General features: G+C 41.3%; 1 long non-coding RNA gene across 1 annotated transcript; it reads left to right on the top strand.

The window, feature by feature from the left end:
• The first annotated feature begins 361 nt into the window (after positions 1 to 361).
• Positions 362 to 4,117, top strand: LOC115378445 (uncharacterized). Its single transcript, XR_003930123.1, has 3 exons — positions 362 to 616; positions 3,313 to 3,405; positions 3,990 to 4,117. It is a non-coding gene; the product is annotated as an uncharacterized LOC115378445 (long non-coding RNA).
• Positions 4,118 to 8,562: the final 4,445 nt, after the last annotated feature.

Raw genomic sequence — 8,562 nt, 5'->3', positions numbered from 1 at the left:
CGGGTTACTCAAAATAATCTGAGTTATTGTACATATGTAAACACACTGTAATTCATTTTGTGTGCTAAGCTGTTGGGGGACAAGACACAAACGTGGACACAGTCATCAAAGATGTAAACCACATCCGCTCAAGTTCAAGTTTACAACAAGCTGGTTGGTTCAACTTTGTGCAAAACAAAGATTTTAATAAAGAGCCTATGAAAAGGACTCTTACTTTCTTGATTTGATGTATTTCCTGCTGAAACAGGATGTTTGGGCGGGACACAGAGTAGGGAAGGATCATTCAGAAGTGCAAACCAATAAGATATCAGTTTGGGAGAGAAACACAATTTTATTTGAAGAGACAGGTGGACAAGAGAGGATGTTTAAGTTTGATGGTTGAAATTTTGATTTACACCCACCAGTGCAGGATGATGTCACTGTTTAAGATGCTCTGTTTTGCAAGAAGTAGAAGTCATGTGAGGTCATTTCATGGGGACTTTAAGGCTCTTTCTTTTTTGACATCACTGGTCACCTTAAAGGACCACACCAGTAATTTTGCTTATTTATCCTAATAACTGTCATGTGAAGCTGAACATGTGAGAGACATTTACCGGAACGTGGATCAAACAGGCAGGTAGGTAGAACACAGACCGTGGCAAAGACAACAATGAACCGACAAGGAGCTGAACTGATATCAGGACTTTTATACTGACTGAACTAATTAAGTCGACACAGGTGACAAGGCAGGAGTACATGAGGGGAGCTGATTGGCTGAGAAAACGCTAGTCTTGGGCAGGGTTAACGAGACAAAACAAGGAGCAGGTGTGCGGGGCTGGGTAACTGGGAGACATGAGGGACACACAGGACGGGGCAAAAAAGACGTCATACTGGAAACACAGAGAAACTGAAATGAACAGAGTCCAAACACCAGATCACGACAATATCTATAAAACAGATATTTAGTTTATATCTCAGAGAGGTTTTAATAGTCTTAGGTAGGGTTGCTTAACCAAAAGTGTGCTGATGTGCTGGGTGACATTAAATCACTACACACATTTCAATAGCTAATATTAAAATGAGTGAGACTTCAGTGATGTTGAAACAGGAACTTTCACCAACCAGGCTGGAGTGATCGTCACTCTGTGTGTGTGTAGCTGTGTGTGTGTGTGAAAAGATGAGCAGAAATGTCAAGTATGTTAATTTTGTAGATATTCTACTAAACATGTAAAATCACTGGTATTGTTCTTTAAGGTAGCCGGTGTCCAGTGAGGGCCCAAGGAGGTACAAAAGGGACACTTAGGTCAGTTAAATATAAGAGCTCCAGCCCTGCATATAATAATTTATATGTTATCCGGTCCGGCTTAAAATGGGAGCCAGTGAAGGGAGGTCACAGTGGATGATATGAAAATTGTATAGTCTAAGTCTAAGTCTAAGTATGTGCATTTCATACGGGGCTGGATTGTTTAGTTTAGTGGGCCAGAAAACAAGAAGTTACAGTTGTTGACCTCTGCTAAAACAAATGCATGTAGAAAGTTTTAAGCTTCACACAAACAAGAAAGGACCTATTTTTTACAACATATTTAAGGTGGTATTGAGCATTCTCATTCTCATTCCCTCTCTCTCTCTCGCTCGCTCTCTCACTCGCACACATACACACTTAAACATGCACTCTACAAAGAAGACAAGATAGGCCTTTGATGGTTGACAGTGAAAAATGGTCGATAGCAAAGCAAACACAAGGACTATGATTGATCATGGGAATACACAAAGCCAGCAGAAAGTGAAAATGGATGACAAATGTGTTACCACAAATGTGCATGTGTGCGGGGGTGGCTTTGCATATTTATGTGAATGTGTATTTGTGTGTGTGTGTGTGTGTGTGTGCACACGAGTAGCTGAGGACTAGGAGGTTTTCAACCTGAAGGTGTAAGAAAAGTAAGAGAAAGGTTTAAAACAGAATCAGACTTTTCTGCTTTTCTGACATTTGTGCTGATATTGATAGATTTGTAGATTTATTTATTTTTAAAAGAAATGGGACAGTACATGTTAATGCACATATACATGTAAACATATGAGAATATAGCCGTGTGGCTAATTTCCATCTCTAGTCCCATTGGCAGGTTGGTGTTGTACATAGCGTTCACACACAGATTATATGTTGTCTGTGTGTGAGGAATGAGACACACACACACACACACACCACTGTCTAGCTCCATCTAAGCAGTATAATTGCAGGTAAATTTTAGCTGTGGTTAATGTTGGCTAGTGAATTGTCTCAGCTCTGATTGGCAAAGGTGTAAAAAGGTCACCTACCTCAGGCATAATGATACAGGACATGCTTTACATTTATAGACAATCCTAACGTGTTTAACAGTTTCTCTAGCTGTAACTGTTAACCCTATAAAGCCTGAACTATGAAAGAATTGGCAGAAAATTCAAATTTTTTGAAATTGAACCCTTTATTTAGTCCTATAACAAAATAAATATATATATAAAAAAATGTTTAAAAAATATGTTATTACATGACCTTTCTGGTGTATGATATATGATATGTACCTGAAGTGCCAATGGTCCAGGGTGAACAGGGGAAGTGTTCAAAGGTATACAACAGTATTTTGGTCAAGTATTGATTAAACTGAAAACGAAAAACGGAATTGAAAATGTGTATCATATATGATACAAATGGCTTTATAGGGTTAAACAAGTGGAGGATCCATAAGGTCTGCTGTGTAGCTCCTCATCTCTCCTCCACTTTGTTCAGCGCATCTTCTGTGAAACTACGTGACGAGAAGTTTATCTGATGAACAGTAACATTTGTGAGTCAGGGAGTCAGAGTAAGAGAGAGAGTATTATTGTCACATGCACAGTAAAACAAACAGTTACACCATACAATGAAATTCTGACTTTGATAGTCGTTCCACTTAAAAAAGTCAAAATGAAATGTTTTTTAATGGCAACAGGCATTTAACAGAAGGAGACATCCTTGCTCCGACATATGATGTTTCACATCTGTAAGTTATCACAGGCCCGACCCGATCACATCAGTTCAGGCTCAGATTATTTCATAAATCTGAACCTTGAAACTGGACTTGAATGTTTGAATGTGCAGGTGGGGATTCTTACACTGTCGTGGCTCTGATGTGTGTCAGAAAATGAGGTTTAAAAAAAAAAAAAAACTAAACCCACAGGATGGCTAAATGGTTAAAGAGTGTGATGTCTGTGTTTTTCTTCATTACACAGCTGCTTTACAGCGGACATGCACTTCCATTTGGTCCATCAGCTGACAGTTTAACTGCTGGGAAGAGTCATACAGGGTATTTTTCTGTTAAGGTGCTGGTCTGGCCGGTGTCGGGGGGTGTCGGGCTCTGGAGCAGCCCCATTTTTCAGAAGCTGGCGCCCAGCTGGAGTTGAAGGCTCAATCAGGTCTGGACTTTGAAAATGTCGGCCACATACACACGTGTGACTTGATTTCAGCAGTGATAGGATGTGCAACTTCTGCTAACTTCGGCTAACTTCAGGATACACACACAAAGAGGTGCATACTCTCTGGATGTTTGTGATGTTTAGTAGGTGCCGACAAAAGGCACACACAAACATTTTCGTTTTTTTAATTTAGATTTTAGATTACACATATAATCAATCATAATCCAAATATATCTCAATTACAATGCAATATATGAAATCATGATCACAATAATGCATACACACACACACACCTACCTGTCTATTTAGATTTTTACCCCTGCCATGACCACCCCCATCAATGTTTCCCTCTTAGATTTTTTCCCACACTTGTTTGAATCTGCTATTTTATTTTCCTCACCTACAGTAGCTTAATACACTTCTGTTTCTAATCCCAGAGCGATGAATAGGTTCACAAATGTTGATATGCATATAAGGAGGGAATACCTCATAATATATTGCCATATTGATTTTCTGAACACAACTTTATTGAAAGCCTTGTTCCATGTGCCCCTTTTCTACACTGAGCACCTGCCCGTCCACAGGTCTCTGCACGGCCCTGCTGCTCCTCCCTGTCAGTCAACAGAGATGAGAAGAGGAAATTGGGTTTATTTTGTTGGGCTTTCCATGTAAATTTGTCTTGTAATTTCCAAGTAAAAGAATCTAGTTTGAACTTGCCTGGAGAAGTTTTCAGTCAACAAAGTTATTGTTTCTAAAAAACAACTTTTACCCGGTGTATGTTTTTAATCTGCTATCTTTTACTACTTGAGTACATTTTTACTTTAGTATTTCTTCTTCTACTTAAGTAAAATATAAATAAGTAACAATACTTGTATCTCAGTACCATTTTTCTGGTACTCTATCCACCACACACACACACACACACACACACACACACACACACCTCCAGGGCTGGCAGGAAGCAGAGAACAATAGAAGCAGCTAGGATGACCTGACTCCTGCATAATAGCACACCACTTAACACAGGTAGTGCGGACACACACACACACACACACACACACACACACACACACACACACACACAGTCCTGTTAATTTCCCTCTAAAAACACATCTTGAGTTTGCTCACTTTTTAACTTTCTGTCTCTTGCAACATGGAGCATTTTCTGCATATTTTTCATCCACCCATCCATCCATCCATCCATCCATCCATCCATCCATGTCCCTGTATCCGTAGTGGGCAGTGAGTGGAGTTATAGCAGTCCAGTGTGATGAATCTGCCAATAAATCAGAGGTGTCAGGGTTAGAGTGAACTATTGGCCTTTAATGGCCAATAAATACAGGTTAGTAGGACAGGGGTTGACCTCAGGTCAGAGGGTGGAGGTGTGTGTTTCTGTGTGTGTGTGTGTTTCTGTGTGTGTGTGTGTGTGTGTGTGTGTGTGTGTGTGTGCACATGTGTGCTTGTGTGCATGTCTGTGTGTGCTGTCATGCTGCACTGGGGTTAAGGAGAGAATTACAACTGTTAGTTTAAATAGTTATTTCAGTCTGACTAACTAAAACACATTTTCATCAAGAATAAGATCCTGGATTCATGCAGTGACCCACAATAAACTACAATAATTTACACTGTACCAAGTCCAGAAATGTATATTTAATGTTGCATTGTGTTGCTATCTCACAGAACGTATGTGATTTTTTAAAAAAAAATATGTAGGTGGCTGTTGGTGTTTTCTTGCTGACTGCCTCTGTCTCTTGCTGTTTCTTTATTTCCCTCTATCTCCTGACCTCAGTCCGGCTCTCTGACTGGTTTTCCAGCTGGGACCATCAACAGCCTTCATCTCCTCCTCCTCCTCCTCCTCTCATCTGTCCCTATCTGTCTCAGTAAGACAGCAATCACCTTTTAGCCCTCTGACTAGCTTGGCCTTCAGTCCCACCTCCTACCAAGACGAGGGGGTCAAATCCGATCCAGTCCAGTAAGTGATTTTACGCCCTTCACACATGTTGATGGCCGGGGAAAGGGCTTTTGGAGAATAGAGAGAGAACTCTGTGGCTAAGTCGTGGGGTCAAATGAATTTTCAGAGAATACACACAGATTGTAAAAAGTGGGTTCATTATTCATGTCGAGTTATATCTGTAGTCTATCCTCTTACATTTGACACTAGATCACATGATAGAAAAGTATGCTAGCTCCATTGTTGATTTTCTCTCAAATTTATCTTTAAAGGAGCATACCACTCATTTTGAATGTTCGCCCATTTAGTGCAATTTGCCTACAGTTTATCTACATTTTACACTGAAGCAAATGATTTTGTAAATCATGCAAGATTGCTAAAGCCACACCATGAAACTGATAATTGAGCTGTGAAAAGCAAACATTTCCCAGTGGAGTGTTTTCCTGTGGAGAAACCATTTCACCCCAACCAATTTCAAATCATCAAAACACAACAATCAAAAATCACCTGTGTGATCCTTTAAGTAACTTCAAAGTTTAAAAAAAATGTTATATATTGTGTATCTGTTGGTTGCAGTTGGTTCCATAAAAGTGGTAAAAACAGCATGTCTTTGTTCACATAGTGTGAGAAGCTCAGCACATGTGGGATTGTCTGGGATGCCTCGATCATTTTCCAATATGATGAAAATTTGTGTCATTACTCTCGCGGTGTTAGGGGTACAGTGAGCCTGTTTGTCAAAACTGGCCGACTAAATTGCAGCTCAGTTGTTTACTGCAAACTGAATACTGAAAACTTTGTCACATTGAACTCGTTTTGTAATTCCAGTTGTCCTTAACATGCACACGCCCCAAAGTTATTGTTGTGTTCTTTCTATCTGCATGTCTCCATGTGCAAAAAGAAAAAACTGCAGCCACTTGATGCATAATTGTTGCCACTAACCCTTGCAGGATCTACTCCCATGAGGCCAGACCTATGACAGTTCAGTGTCTGGCCAACTCGGTTTGAAATCGGGCTCACTCGTTCAGTCTTGTAATGTGCAAAGACACGTTATCGTCTCGTCCTAAAGCGTGCATATTTTTTGAAGCAAGATGGGATTTGGTAACCCAATGGTTTGACAAATGTGCTTGTGGCTTAAAAGTTGTCCTTGAACATTTCAAATTGTATGGATAATTCTGTATTTGTAGTTGATGTAATTGTTTTGAGGTTTCAGACAGTATTTCAATGTGCAGACAATCCTAATGTATATGGTCAATTGCATGTTTACAGATGGATGTGTTTTGTGGACAATGCGCTAGTATGTGTACAGACACTGGAGAACTCTGTTGGGCGGCTGAAATATTGTGGCCCATGTTTTGGAGGCTAGGACATGCTGTCAGTTTCCACGCTTGCAGGAAATTGTGGTTTGATTAAATTGCAGCAACACGGTGTGCCGCAATTTGATGCCAGCAATCTGCTCCAGGATTTCAAAGAAGGAAGAAGGTAGCCAACAGCAGGCTCAGAGGAAGGGGAGCAGACGCAGCCCTGGGAGAGATGTCATGGAGCTTTAGGTTTTAGAAACCATTGCACCTTAAATACCCTCATGAGGGGCGTGACCATACTTGCTTAGTCATACTTAAACACATTTCCTTGGTCTGAAAGAGTTCCATATTCCTCACTTGTTGCATCCCCTCAGGTCTGAAAGTTTGCCGAAGACGTCAAAGGTCTTGTGGTTGTCTTAGGTTTAGGCCAAGTTCTCCGTTATACCGCCCGGGTATAGGAGCAAGGAAACAGGTTGAGGATCAACAGACATGCTTATTACTTGATTGTCAAAGTTTACAGTTTATTTATGGCCTGTTGTACTCTGTAATCTGAGAGGATTCTGGAAATTTTTATTGTAGTATCACTCCATGACACACCACACAGACCACAGCTAATGACCAACACATGTGCTGCAGTTGTGTGAGAAGAAATAACAAAATGACCAGGATGAGGCAATTTTCTTTCCAAAACAAAAAACAAAAAAAAAAGTAAACCGGAAGTGTCAGGATCACAGAAAGATAAAGAAACAATCTATAGATCCAACCCATCGTTTCCTCACCACTCTCAGCCTGTTCAAATTGTTTCATTATACAAAAGCACCAGGTGAGGCACCGGGCATTCCAAGGACATTTATTTACCTCGTGTGGAAACAGGTTTGTGTACCACAATTAGCTCACTTGGGTTAGCTAGGTGGCCAGTTTGCACAATAACAGAACCCAGTTTCAGAAACTCTTTTTGTACCCAGCGGTTACAGGCTCCGTCTTTACAAAGCCAGCCAGTCCTGTCCCTTGGTCGTGGTCTTGCTGTGATTCAGCAGCGTCTACGCTGGGGTGCAACCATGTGTCAAAGCCCTGCAACAATACCGGCCGGCTGATGAGACCCCAGCACACCGGGACCGGGGCTAACTTGGGGAACGGAACCTTTTTCTGGACCCCCAAGTTCTGGTCTAGTAATATATAGTATAGTATAGTATAGTATAGTATAGTAATTACTGCAGAAACACATCATCAGCAGGGTAAAACTAACCAAGAGTCTCACAGCAGCTTAAACCCAGCTGACGTCTCAACGCAGCGGCACACACCGGGAGCGATGTGTCCCAACATGTGGCCTGACTGTGCACCTCCGAAGTTTTAATGGAAGCGCTGGCATGAACGATGTCAGCTACATGCATCACATTAACCATAGCAACGTACATGATATCCTACATAAGCGACACTCTGCACCCACTTCAACTTTGTGTACTCGACACTGGGGAGCACGCTGTGAATTCAGATCTAGAAGGGAGACGTCCTGTGATCGATCTTTAGAGTTCATTACGATCTGAATAAGACCAGTGTGTGGAACCTGTGTCCGGCGGGACGGCAAGACTCGTAGTGAAGGACTCAAGAGCAAATAGTGGGCGCGCATCGGGTGTATTATTAAGGGAGACGTCCTATACGCTCATTAAAAAACAGACCTGACCAACCAAATTCAAGATGGTTCAGAGCCAGGGACAAGAGATCCTAGCTGAAATCTCTGACGGAGCCGGTTTTGAAATTAAACTCAAATTTTGTCTAAGTGCACTTTTTGGTGGCAAGGAGCCGCGGGGGTGATCAGGCAACCTGATCTCACAGAAATCCGTGAAATGAGCACAACCTCTTAACAACGCATTGCGTGCTCCTGGCACATAACCTGTTATAATTATGTGT

The sequence above is a fragment of the Myripristis murdjan genome, chromosome 19 (genome assembly GCF_902150065.1).
Source record: "Myripristis murdjan chromosome 19, fMyrMur1.1, whole genome shotgun sequence".
Taxonomy (NCBI): domain Eukaryota; kingdom Metazoa; phylum Chordata; class Actinopteri; order Holocentriformes; family Holocentridae; genus Myripristis; species Myripristis murdjan.
Note: the sequence above shows the minus strand (reverse complement) of the source record. Positions and strands in the feature narration are given on the sequence as shown.